Genomic DNA, 12,872 nt, shown 5'->3' on the forward strand with positions numbered 1-12,872 from the left:
CTGATGATCCACATTCAGTGTGGCACAGCTCAGATTTTACACCCCCACACATCCTCCTCTCCAAATCCACCTTTCCTTTCAGGGCAGGTGATACAGGCACCCTCTCTCCAAAGGTGGGATTTTCTTTCACCTCTTTTCCCTTCACTTTTCTCTCCCTTTTAACCCAATAAGCTGAATCTTCCAAGGAGGGAAAGGGAAAGGGAAAGGGAAAGGGAAAGGGAAAGGGAAAGGGAAAGGGAAAGGATTCCAGGAAGGATTCCAAGAAGGAAGGATGGAGAGCTGGGCTTTGGTCAGGATGGCCACAATTTGTTCTCTATAAAGCAGCCACATGATAAAAGCCTCCTCTCTGGCCTTTGATGGCTGGGAAAAAAAAAAAACAAAAACAAAACCAAAAAACCTGAAGTCTTACCACTAAAAAAGACATTCTCCTCCAGGTCTGAATCACCAGCACAGCTTTTGGTCCTTGAAGAAATGCGATAATCCAAGGGAACAGACTCAAGGCCAAAATCAGATTGTATTATCCAGGTTATCACCAGGGTACCCTGCAGAGAAGCAGCCAAGAATTATTTCCTCCTCACTTTCTTTCGCCTGGTGGAGCATGACAGAGAGAAAGACTCTTCCTATTTTCATTTCATTTTTTTTGTAAAGGAAAATAATTAGATTTTTCAAGAGGCTTGGATTTAAAATCAATTTCCCAATTAAAAAGCGTAAGGTTTATAGTTGGTGTAGGATTTAAGCTGGGGCTGTTTGTTTGCCTTTGGGGATCGATGCACAACCCCCAAGTGCCATCGTTGTCACTATTTGGACAGAAACTCTTTAAGTAACCTTTGGGGGAAGTGTTTTCCTGCTCAAAAACAGTTTAAAGGATGGATAACAAAAAAAGACGATGCTCCTGCCAAGTAAAACCACACCGAGCAGATAATATTGAAAGGCATTAAAAGAGCAACGTCCACTTTCTTTGCAGGAGCAAGGAAAACAGTCTCCAAAAAACGAGAGACTGGAGGAGGTGGATTCTCTGATGTGCATTAAGGGGCTGCTTAACTCCAAATTCCTCCCCTGAGGGGCACCCCCAGCACCTCCTTTTTGCTCCCTCCAAAGGAATTGGTTCAAGGCTAAAGTCTCTTATCACCTGCAAGCAGAGCCTGACCTCTGCCACCCTTGCAGCAAGTCCTATTGCTTTGGGGTAGGGTCCTGTTAACTCTGCTGGTTCAGAGCTAGGAGGTGATTATTGCAAGCCAAGGAGGAGCATTCTGACTTTTGTGGTGTTTACAGCTTTTATCACAGAAAAATCCACCGGCACCAGCTATAAAAACAGATAAAATCTCCCAGCAAAGCCTGCTCTCCTCAAGATCCTCTGTCACTAATAAGTCCCTGTACTCTCTGGGAATGTCCCCCCAAAAGCTGCAAGGTTTTCTACCAGTTTAATCTGGCCTGTGATCCTGGCTTAGAGGAGCTCAGGAGACAACCTGAATGCTGACAGCACGGCACCAGGGTCAGAGCAAGCTGGATCAATGCTTCCATCATCTCAGCAAAGACCAAGGGGAGAAGGAAGACAAGCAGGTTAAAAAGCAATTTTTATATCTTTTTTTCGTGTGGCAAGGGGGACATTTTCACACACAGAGCACAGGAAGCTCCTTCGTGGCCGTGTTTTCCCTTCCTTCCAGGCACCAGGATAGATTTTGTCCCCTGCCACTGCAATGTAAAGTAGATGTGGAGGTGGCCCAAAGACGACTTGGAAGGAGGACAGGGAGTGGAGTCAGAAGCAGTGAGCGGTGCTGAGGGAGCTGCAGGAGCCCGAGGGCGAGGAGATGTTGGAAATCCATCACAACCAAGTGAAGTTGCTGGAGGAGGGATGCTGGGGGTTGGCACCCGAAGGGAATGAGACTGCACACAGCCTCCAAAGTCTTTTAGGCTTTCTCAGAGCCCTGGTGCCACCAGAGAGCATTTGATGAGCTGAAAAAAAAAAAAAAAAAACAAAACCCTCACCTTGCATTTTAAAAAGTGTCCATCTCCTGCAGCCCAAGAGGGAAGAGTGGTGGAGGAGGAAAACGTGCAAACAGCCCGTACAAACTGCAAGGGAAGGAAGGAACTGGGAGACAGGCAAGAGCCCCAGGCTTGACTCACACCTATTGGTGGAAATTAGATGAGTTTGCCTGCAACCTCCTCCTTCCCACACTTTTTTTCCTCTCCCAACTCATCCTTTGATCCTTCTCACTCAGAGAACCCCTAATTCTAGTGGACCCGTTTTACCGAAGCTTGAAAAGACAACACCAGGAATCAGCAGGACCTCAGGAAAGGAGGGGAGAGCTCCTTTTCTCATCTTTGAGTGAAGGGCTTGGTCCCACCCAAATCACAGTGCCAGAAGCTGTGACAAGCCCTGTGCTCAGCAGCTTTTAGACCGGGATATCCCACCAAACAAAGAGGGAAGATCCTCGAAGAGTTTCTGGTTTGAAATTTCCACAAATTCCTTGCTTCCACAAGAGAGGGAGATATTCACTGAAGTTCACTTTTCAGTGAGAAAAAGCTCTCCCCGAGATAACCTGGAGTTCTGAGGGGAAATAAACCCCAGGACGAGGCTGTGTGGGACTGCTGGAGGGGACGGGAGCTGCTGCACACGCTGCCATCACCAGCGTTCAGATGCCCTGAGATGACATTAGCACTTCTATCCTCATCTCTCCTTGCCAATTCCCAGCGAGTGAAGTGAAAGAAGAAGCTTTTGAGGGGCAGGCAAGGCACAAGTGCACTTTGACAGCACTACCAACACAGTGCCTGCTGCCTGTGTTCCTTGGGGCAGCTAAAAGCAGCAGGAATAACCTTGGGAGAGGCATGGGAAGATCGTGGGACGTGCAAGACCTGGTGGCCCTTGGCCCCTCCACTCAAAGATGGGATGGAACCCCTTTATTCGAGGATTTACAAGACACAAATGCATCTGCTGCCTCTATTTCTCTCTCCCTAAGTGACTCAGCTCTCAGCCTCACTGGCTGCTTGATGGCAGTGTTTAGAAGCTCACCAATTCCTTTTTCTTCATTTAAGTAATTTTTAAAACCTGCTTTTTGGTTCCCTGCTGCCTTCATGGACACTCCTCAGCTAAAACTGTGGCTCCAATGACGTATCATTCATCCAGGGCCTGAGAGGGAGCAAAGAAATTGTTCACTCACTCCCCAGACAAGCACAGGAAAGCCAATATTCCCTCCCATGCCTGCTGTTCCATTAAACTAATTTTATGCATGAGGTGAGATCGCATCTTTCCTAAAAATAATAATAAGAATAATAATAATGAATACATTTTTCTCCAGTGACAGCACTGGTGATGAGGTTTTGCTTTACCACAAAGTAGACTTTGCCAGAGAGCACATCTACAAGCTGCCTGCTTAAAAATGCACCAGGAACAGCCAGAATTGGAGGATGAAGGAATTTATGAAGCCTCCTGGGTTATTCTGGAGCAGAAAGGTTAAGGAATCACACTTCCAAAGCAGCAGATTGGTAACTGTAGGATCCACACACACAACTGGAATGGGGGAATGAACCAAGACCACTGAAGCAGAGATTCACAGAGAAGAAAAAAGAGGACTCTGGATACCAGACAGCACTCCATGGAAAAAAACCAATATCCAAAGTGACCATGGGAATCTCCAACCCCCACCTCACCTGCAGAAAGCTCAAGGATGGCTCCACTCATTCCTTCCAGCCCCAAACCTTAGCTGAAATGAAGGAGGGCAGATGGGAAGACGAGCAGGTAAATCAAGCCCTTGCAGAAGCAGCTTTGGGGGAGAGAGCCTGGCTGTGCCACGCAAGGTAAAAGCTTTTAGCACCTGTTTGCTTGCACTTATAAATAAGAAAAGAGGAGGCTGCAGTTGGATCCTGGCTGCTGTCCCTTCGGTGAACTCCACGCTCGGCGCTGCTGCAGCTGGAGGGGAGGGACACGGAGCAGGGATGGCATCCCGCTTCCTCCCGCAGGCGGCACGGGGGAGGCGCAGCTCCAGGCACGCTCCCAGACACGGCTCCCAGAAAGGAAAGATGACAAACTCTGCACCTATAAGTGCAGGGTAAGAGGCGCAAACACAACGGCGGAATTAAAAGAAGCGAGAAGTCCAGAGCAGAAAAGCAGAGCTTCAGCGCAGGAAAATTTGCAGCATTTGACCAACCCTTGAACCTGGTTTGCTCTGCCAGGACACTCAGCATTCCCAGCCAGAGGAATTCACGCGTCCATGAGGATGAGGAGGGCTAGCTAACAGAGGAACCCTGAGCATGCAAGCGGTGGGATGTAGGAAAAAACCCTTTTCCACGAGCAGGGATGGAGATGCTTCCTCCATCATTTGCTCCCAGGGCTGGATATGTTTAGCAGTGACTGCAGAGAGCTATTACAAGCAAGGTTATGGACACCGATGTCCCTGATTAAAGACCTGGACGTGCTGTGCTAAGGAGGGCATCTCTCTGTTTGCAACCCACACACAAGGTCGTGGAGCACAGGTCCCTCCAGGCAAAGACCAGAATAAAACAGCTGTTTAACACAAAAGGGTGCCCAGACCTCCTTTTGTCCCTGCCACGGGGTGCCCTGAGCAGCCAGGGCTTTGTTTGAGGTGGCTCTGACCCAGAGGCAGCTGTGGCCTCCCCACTGGATAAGCCCAGCTGAATCAGCAGGGTCCACGTCCTCCTCGGAGACCTGCATCACTTGGCTTTGCACCATCTTGCAGGAAAGGCCACTGAAGAGAGCAAAGCCCTGAATTATAACAAGCTCCAAAGACCTGGGAAGGGAGGAATGCAGCAAAGCAATTTGCAAGCACAGTTCTCTGATCACGAGATGAACAGAGGACCATTGCAGCACACACAGCAATCTCTTGGATTTCCCACTCCAGAATTCTGTTTGTTTTTTTTCCTGTAGGAGAAAGTTAAGGCTGTTGGCATCCAGCATCAGAGGGCTGTGCTTTGGACTGAAGATACTGAACGCCAGCACCTCACTCCCCCTCGAGGGTGAGACAGAGCTGGAAGAGTTTGTTCCCTCTGACGTGCAGTTACACCCATAACCTCTGCTCATCCAGAGACTCGAGCAAAGCAAAGATTTGACACCGCAAGAGGCGAGGAACACAAGCAGTGCTGGACGAGCTGGCTTCCCTGTCAATGCCTGGACTCACAGCAGAGGAGAAAAACCGGCTGTGACAGCCCAGCAAGGGCAGCAGTGAGGTTGTGGAGCAAAGCCAAGGCGCCGTGACCTCCCCGTCCTGTTCGGGAGAGCAGCAGGACAGGGGAGCAGTCCTGGCTGGATCAGCCTCCCTAACACACAGGCAGAAGCCACACCATCAGCTATTCCCCAGTTATTTTTAGGAGCTGATGACTGTCCTGGAAGCACGCCACAGGGCGGGTCACAGGGATGACTGCAGGAGGGACGAGCACGGCCCCTCGGCCAGGACAGTGCCAGCAGCAGGGGATGCCAGCCCAGGTTTGGAGGAGCTGCTGATAAAGGAGTCGGCAAACGGAGGGCAAGCTCCAGCTGCCATCCCTCCATCCTCATCCTCTCTTTTTTCCTCTCACCTGGGTCTCCCAGCTGCCAGCTCTCTCCTCCTGTATTCCAGAGGGGATGCTGGGCTGGCAGAGCTGGCACAGAGAGATCCCGTCCTCCAAGAACACACACAAGAGCCCATGATCACTACTGAAGAGGGAGAGAGGGCATTGCCCCTGCAATGGGCTAAAGGCCACAGGGGTCGTGTCCTTTGCAGCACCTGCAAGGCAAATTGAACCCACTGGCCAGGGTCACCACTTCCCACAGCCCTGGCCAGCACCTAGGTTGTCTTGGCATCTCCCTAGACTGCTGCTGGCCATCAGGAGAAGGAGCCCAATGCTTCAGTAGAGATTAGGCTGAAAAACAACGATGTTTTCCTTTATGCTAGCAGATAGATGCACTAGAGAGGCACGAAGGAATGCAGCTCCAGCAAGGAACTCAGCCAGGTTTTCCATCTCATCTAACATATTCCCCCAAAACAGTGTCTAGGACAGCATGCCAGAAGCAATGCAGCAGGACAAGGGCAGTGGGAAGAGGAGAAGAGCAGCTGGAGTTGAGCACGGCATTGCCTCTGGGTTTGAGTTACCACAGAATTATGGATTTACTCTCCACCTGCACCCAGGGAAAACTCTCCCATGTCTGCCACAGCAGCGCTGGGCTGGTAAAACCTTAATGTTGAGGCCCCCCAACTGAGCAGAGCCAAGGTAATGCTAAATAAATAAGGAGAAGGCACGAGAATTTCAATATTCCTTTCGCTGCTTTAGAAAACCAAACCAACAAAGGCAGGAAGAAAATGGGATATGCAGTGCTTTGAAGTCATTCCACAGGTGCATGACGCACAGGGCTTAATCTGGGGGGAAAACAAGGCACAGCCAACTGCCTCGTACTTGGCTTATAAGGTTTGACCCGGTTGGGATCAGAATAAATACAATTGTGACAATGATAAAGCTGCCTTGGTGCCATATCCTGTGGGTCTGCGGGGGTGGCGAGGAGCTGGAATGAGCAGGCAGAATTTTGCAAATTAAATTCTTCCCAGTTCGTCCCCTTTTAGGTCTTGCAACATCAAAGAGAAGTTTGAACAGTCCCACCCAGTGCTGTGCCCACAACATCCCTCAACCCCAGTGCTGGGATTTGTCCCATACAGCCCCTAATCCCTCCCTGATGCTGCCAGGGATCCAAAGGGATCCTTCTGCAGGGCTGGCTCCTCTCAGCTGGGCAGCCCCACAGTCCTTCCTCTGTGACCCACCCATGAGGTCTGAGCACAGCCACGATCTGCTGAGAAATTCCTCATTTTTATCCTTCCATAAATGATTTATTCAGCTTCACCTGCAGCCCAATTACACAGCGTTAAGGGAATAAAAAACGTTGATGCATGCAAACTGTTGCTTTACTAAACTAGTTTGGTTGGTTGCATTGTTTAGGATTATTATTTTAATGCATTCCAATCTGATATCTGTGCTATTTTGCTTTACAAAGAAAAGGACTGATAAGAATGAATCTCAAACCTGCCATAAGGACGGGGTTTAGCAAATAATGGGCATTAAGGGGCTTAGAAACACAAGTGTTTGAGCTGTGGAGCAGTGAAGAAATGAGGTGAAGCATCACAGCAAAGAGGGTTTCTTTCCCACATCCCTCCCTCCCTAACTTCCCAATTGATGCTGATAACTGAATGTATAATTGCAATTAAGTGCAGGCAGAGTAAAGTTCAAACAGATGCACTTGCCAGTCCTTTGGCAGAGCTGTGTGCATGCAGGATGGCAGCAGCAGCACCAACCCTGCTCCCTCATCAAGAGGAATTGTCTGGATGTCGGATGGAGCACGCACACAGCTCGGGCTGGTTAAGCTGTGACACTCAGAGAATGTGAATGAAGACAGGAGTTTTTAAAGGCCTTACAGGAATTAGGCACCCAAAACACACAGGCTGGCATTTAATTCCCCTGAAAAGCCAGTATTTCAACTACCTTGCTGAAAAGATTTCCTTTGATAATCCAGAAAGCTGACATAATACCCGACAAAGACTTCTAATTTTTCTCTTTTTTCTCTGGCACACTTGGGATTCAACATTATGATTCACTTACAGAAGGAATTTGGTCTTATGCTTCTCCTTGCAAGGCTCCAGCCTTTTGGGAAGTTTCACAGGGCTTCATTATGGTAATAAATGAATAAAAGCTCCAGCTTAGGGGAACGGGTACGACCTCCAAGCAGAGAAATCCCTTTTCTTCCTCACACTTGCTCCCATCTATCCGCTGCCCGTATTTTTAGCAAAAGGTCAACCTAAGTATTGAACTATTGCTGCACTTAAACCAAACATAAACATCCAATCTCACGGGCTAAGAGCAACACTGATGCCCTCCTGGAGACATCCCTGCAGACAAGGAGAGCTCCCTGCCCCATCTCCTTCCCAAGAGTTTGAGGGAAACATGAGAAAAGGCACTCAAAAAGCCAATGAGGCTATCCTGAAGCATCTCTCATTTCCCAATCCTAGAAAGGGTTGTCCATGTGAGATATCTCCCAGAAAGAGCTGTGCAAATGGGTCAACTCCCAGAGCTCAGGCTGCAAACTACTGCAAACTCAGCATCCCGAGGCTGCTCAGCATCCATGGCTCCCAACGCTCCGGATTTTCCCAAAGCCCTTCTCCATCACTGGGACAAGTGATTTTCAGGGCCATGTGATGCAAGGGCTGGAAACAGGCTCTGATTACCATTTTGTGCCTCTTGAACCCAAACAGGAAATATCAGAGTGCCTTCCAGGGAGTCTCTTACCTGTGTGGGGCTTGGCAGAGACGCCTTGGCTGGAAACCACCAACTGTCCCCAGCCTGGACTCCTCCATGCAAGAAGGACAAATGGACAAAGAGGGATTGGGCTCAGAGATTAAAAAAATAAATAAATAAATAAATAAAACAAACAAAAAAAAATTAAAAAGCCCAAGAATGCTGCAGGCTCCTGACCATGTGGGGAATTTATTACTGTTAGAAGAAAGCCACCTGCATCAGAAGGGAGCAAAGCCAGCGACTCAGATCCATATCAGGCGACAGAAAGGAGGGTGGGACGTGATGAGAATTGGCATAAATAGGAGGCTGAGGCAGAAAGCACAGGAAAATAAGGGAAGGAGGAAGAATGTTGGGCTGCACAGCATCCTTGGGTCATCAGATCCCTGCTAAAAGCAGGAAGGGTTTTATCCCCCTCTATTCCCACAGGAGGGCTGGTCCACAGTCCCATCGCTCTCTAATTGTCAGAAACGATCTTCCAATTTCCAGGCTGAATTTATTCTGGGCCAGTTTACGTACATTTGTTCTTGTGCCAACACTATCCTCGGGCATAAATAGTTCTCCTTCAGTGCTGCTCTGCCCTCCCCATCTTCCACCAGTGTATTTATAGGCAGCTATCTTCCTCAGCTTTCACTCTGCTAATTTAATTAAGCCAGGCTTTCCTCGTCTCCCCTCTGAATGCACCAGCTCCATTTCTTTTATCGTGTTAGCAGCCCCTTCCCGGCCCTGCTCTCCAGGCTGGCTCCAGCATCCCTAACACGAGGCACACAATCACCAGGGGTGCTCTCCCCTGGAAAACAGATGCTCGGGAGCCCAGTGCCTAATTGCAGAGGAGCAGAGACAGGCTCCTCTTTTACCCTGTCAGCTATTCTGGATCAGTTAAGGACCATAAATAGTGCTCTGGAGCACGAGCAGGTCCCGGAGTGCTTTGCAATGTGTTCAGTTTACATTTCGGCTGAGTTGTCTCACCGTGATCCCGGACTCGTTCTTCTTTTTCCAATTATGCTACAGCACTTTGGGAAGCCATACGATGTCCCTGGGATTAAATATTATCCTATTTGGTGCTAGACAGCAGCTCATATTGCAAAAGGAGAAAGCTGTGGCCAGCGGAGGGGGTGACAATAGGAGTTTTCACTCCTGCTTTTCTCAGGAGAACTCCACGGGATGTAAATATTGCTGTTTCACTGGGCACTGGGGGAAGAAGTAACCCATGGACATCCTAACAACTAAAGACCACAAAAAAAGTGGCAACATGGGGTGATCCTGTGCGGGGTCTGAAGCTGAACCCTGCTGATCCTTGTGGGTCCCTTCCAGCTCAGGATATTCCACAATTCTTTTTTGTTTAGATGTATGTCAAACAATGCCAATAACATCAGATCTTTCACTCCCTTTCTCATTTTCTAGCTAGAAGATGGCATTTCCTTCAAGATGAGTGAAAAAGGGACAGACTAATAAATAGAGCCTGAGGACTTGATGATCTTTGAGTAATGGTTCTGCAATTCACAGCTCAAACGCGGCTGCAAGGGAATCACCATCCTTTTTCCATGAGGGAGTTTGTGTCTGGATATGACATCTTAAGAAAAGCAGAGGCACAGAGACTCAGAATCCTGTCAGAAACTCAGAATGCTGTCTTTGCAGCTGGTAAAGGCTGACAGTCAAAACAGGACTCTGCTGAAGAGCAGCTCTGCTTTTCAGCCCATCTGCTAAATGTTTGTTAGCCCAGCTAAAACTGTTTCCTGCCCCCTGTAAGCACCTTCTGTCCCCTTCTCACCAGTGACCCACACCAGCTCTTCTGGATCTTCTCACGCTCCATGTCAGTCTCCTCATGACATCCAGCAGCAAAAGCCATCCCTGGCACCACCAAAAGCAGAGGTGAAGGGGTGCAACACTGTTCCCATGGCCATTAGCCCAGGAGAGGTGCCAGGGCTCCACGTGGCAGAGCAGAGGAGCAGGGGACTGCCCCCGTGTGCCACCACATCCCGGCTGAGCAAGGCACTGCTTCCACACTGGATCCCCAAACTGCTCCTTGCAGGCCTGGAGACCATTTCCTGGGATGATTTTTGATCACCCAGCAAGCAAGACAGGCTCCCTCCAGCCAAAACCGAGGAGAAAAGGTGCAGCTGGAGACCAATTTGCTGCAGTGCAACCGCCAGAAATAGCGGAGAAAAATGGAAATATCCTCCAAGAATCCCCAGCTTTTCAATAAATAAGGAAAGGTGCTGTCAAGATGTAAAATAGGCAGGTGTTATATAGGAAAGCAAATTGTGGTGGGTTGCAGTAGAGGCAGAGGAACAGTTACCCACAGCCTCTCTCTCTCATTGCTGTGTGGAAATCACGGTGCTGGCTGGAAAACACGAAAGCCACGACCATTTCCAGCACCGTTAGAAACTCGACCAACACATCAACCATTTGTCAGAATGACAAGACCAGCGAGGAAAGAGAAGGGGAAAAATGTCCTTTTCAAGCACCTCCACGGGGGATTTGCAGAAATTGGGTGATAAAAATTAAGCAAGAGGCCGAAATCCTCCAACACAACTCCCTTCGTTTGTGATTTTACACCTCTGGCTTGTTGGGGATTTTCTGAGCCAACAGTTCTGCTCAAAGAGAGAAGTGCCCACTGCAGAGGGCAGATTTAGAGCCAACACCTCCCAGCTAAGGGAGGTTTTTTTAAGATCATTAATACCAAGAGAGCCACTGCAGAGCACCCAGCACTGTCAGAATATTAACTTTTAATTGCAGCTTGGCAATTCCTATAACCTGTGCCCTTCTCCTGCAAGGAGCTCACAAGGGACAGGGAAAGCTTGGCCATTGCTGGGGAAGGAGATGGATGGCCAGCCCCAGGGCAGCATGATTGATTTCCCTCGTTATCCAGAGCAGGAAAGTGGGATGGAATGGAAGGGTGGCAGCATCCCTGGGTGTGAGGTTGTCTTGTTCCAGCTCAACGTGAGCAGTAGATGACAGCAGGCAGGAGGAGGTGTCACATTTCTGACAAGGGTTATGTGCTGCACCACAGCTGGGCAGCCAGGTAGGACGAGCCTTTCCTTCCACAAAAAGTTATTTTTTATTGTTGTCCCTCCTCCAGTGAGCTCTCCCCTTTCCACATGTGGAATTAAGGCTCAAACAGCTGATGCTGCCCAGGTGTGATAGAGGAAAAGGACTTCTTGATGATGAAGCCTCCAACCATCCTGACTAAATGCTTGCACAGCCTGACCCAAATGAAAAAGTTCCAAGAAAAGTTTCTTTCTAACTCACAAAGCTCAGTTTAGCTCTTGAGATCGATCCTTAGTTTTCACTTCCATATTGTCATCACTCCCAACTCAATGCCCATAATGTTGAAATCAAATCTTACAGCGAGACTGCAAAGAGAGTGAGAAATCACTAAAAACTTCACCATTTCCCATGGAAAATTCTCCTGCAATCTCAGTTTTAAAGGCAGGTTAACAATGGCCTGGGGCTCGGTGGTTTGAGGTTTTTGGAACTCGAGCAAAGGCACCAACCATGACACTGTGACACCCCCAGCGTGATGAATGCGTGAAGCAATCACTGCCACTGGCCATAACAGAAATGAAATGTGGGAAATGGTAACTCAGGCTGGGAAGGAGGAGGGGAGAGCACTGGAGGAGCACCAGAGGCACGGCAGTGGGGGAGCCCCTGGCTCAGTGGGCATTAATGGATGCAGAGAGGGAAAGACTGGCTGGATTCTTCACTACTCCCTCCAAACCAGCTGCATCCCTCACTCCAAAGGCAAATCAACAAGATCTCATCTGAACACATCACTCCAACACCCCGAGCTGCTGCTGAGCCCTCTGCTGACATCCCGGGATCTGTGGGGGGGTTGGTTCTCAGGAAAAACTCCACGCTGGCAATTTTTTGTCCTGGCTCAGCCCCTTGCTCCGAGGTGGGAAGAGGGCATCTGCCTGTGTGCATAATTGGGCACGTAAATAGGTCAGCACCGGCTCGTGGGGCTGCTGCAGACACAGATGCATTTTTCTTGCATCCTTAGGCAAGCTGGAAAATGTCACTTCCCTGCTCAGCCATCACTAAACATTTTGCTGCCCTCAGTGCCCACCTGCTCCACGTCTGCAGTTCTGGGAATAAGCTGGAAGACTAAGAACAGGTTTCTCTTTTTTCATGCAATTGGTTTGATTCTGGTTTCTTTTTTTTTAAAGGCACGCTGAGTGATTTCGAGCCCGAAACTGGGGCCAATGCCCTGACTCGCTTCTTGTCCCTCTTCTCACCTGCAGCATCCTTCACCTCCCTTTTTATTTTAACTGTGGGAGGGAAACCCCTAAACCAGCAAGTTTTCACTGGAAGCTGAAGCCCAAGCAAAGCCCACAGAGCAGAGAAATCCCTGCAGAGGGGTGAGAAGCTGTTGCACATCCCAAGGGCAAAGTCCTGACCGAGGAGATGGAGGAGCTGCCTGTGCACATCTGCATGCAGGAGGAGTTGCACACATGCCAGAGGGGCTGCTTTCCCTTAGTGCTGCTCCTGCATCCTTGGGGAGGAACATCTGGAACAGGAGTTAAGTTCACAGGCAGGTGTTTGATGCTGAATCCTGTGCTAGGAGGATCTGGGGAGCAGGCTCACAGCAGTGTTTGAAGCAAGCA

At 49.2% G+C, this 12,872-nt stretch overlaps 1 long non-coding RNA gene across 1 annotated transcript in view; it reads right to left on the reverse strand.

Annotated features, from left to right (window-relative positions):
- Positions 1–415: 415 nt before the first annotated feature.
- LOC106857321 (uncharacterized) overlaps positions 416–12,872 on the reverse strand; it is a 30,081-nt gene continuing 17,624 nt past the window's right edge. Inside the window, exon 6 of the long non-coding RNA XR_015805018.1 lies at positions 416–542. This is a non-coding gene — a long non-coding RNA (uncharacterized LOC106857321). The remainder of the gene's footprint in view (positions 543–12,872) is intronic.

Source organism: Sturnus vulgaris, chromosome 8 (genome assembly GCF_052056855.1).
Source record: "Sturnus vulgaris isolate bStuVul1 chromosome 8, bStuVul1.hap1, whole genome shotgun sequence".
Lineage (NCBI taxonomy): Eukaryota > Metazoa > Chordata > Aves > Passeriformes > Sturnidae > Sturnus > Sturnus vulgaris.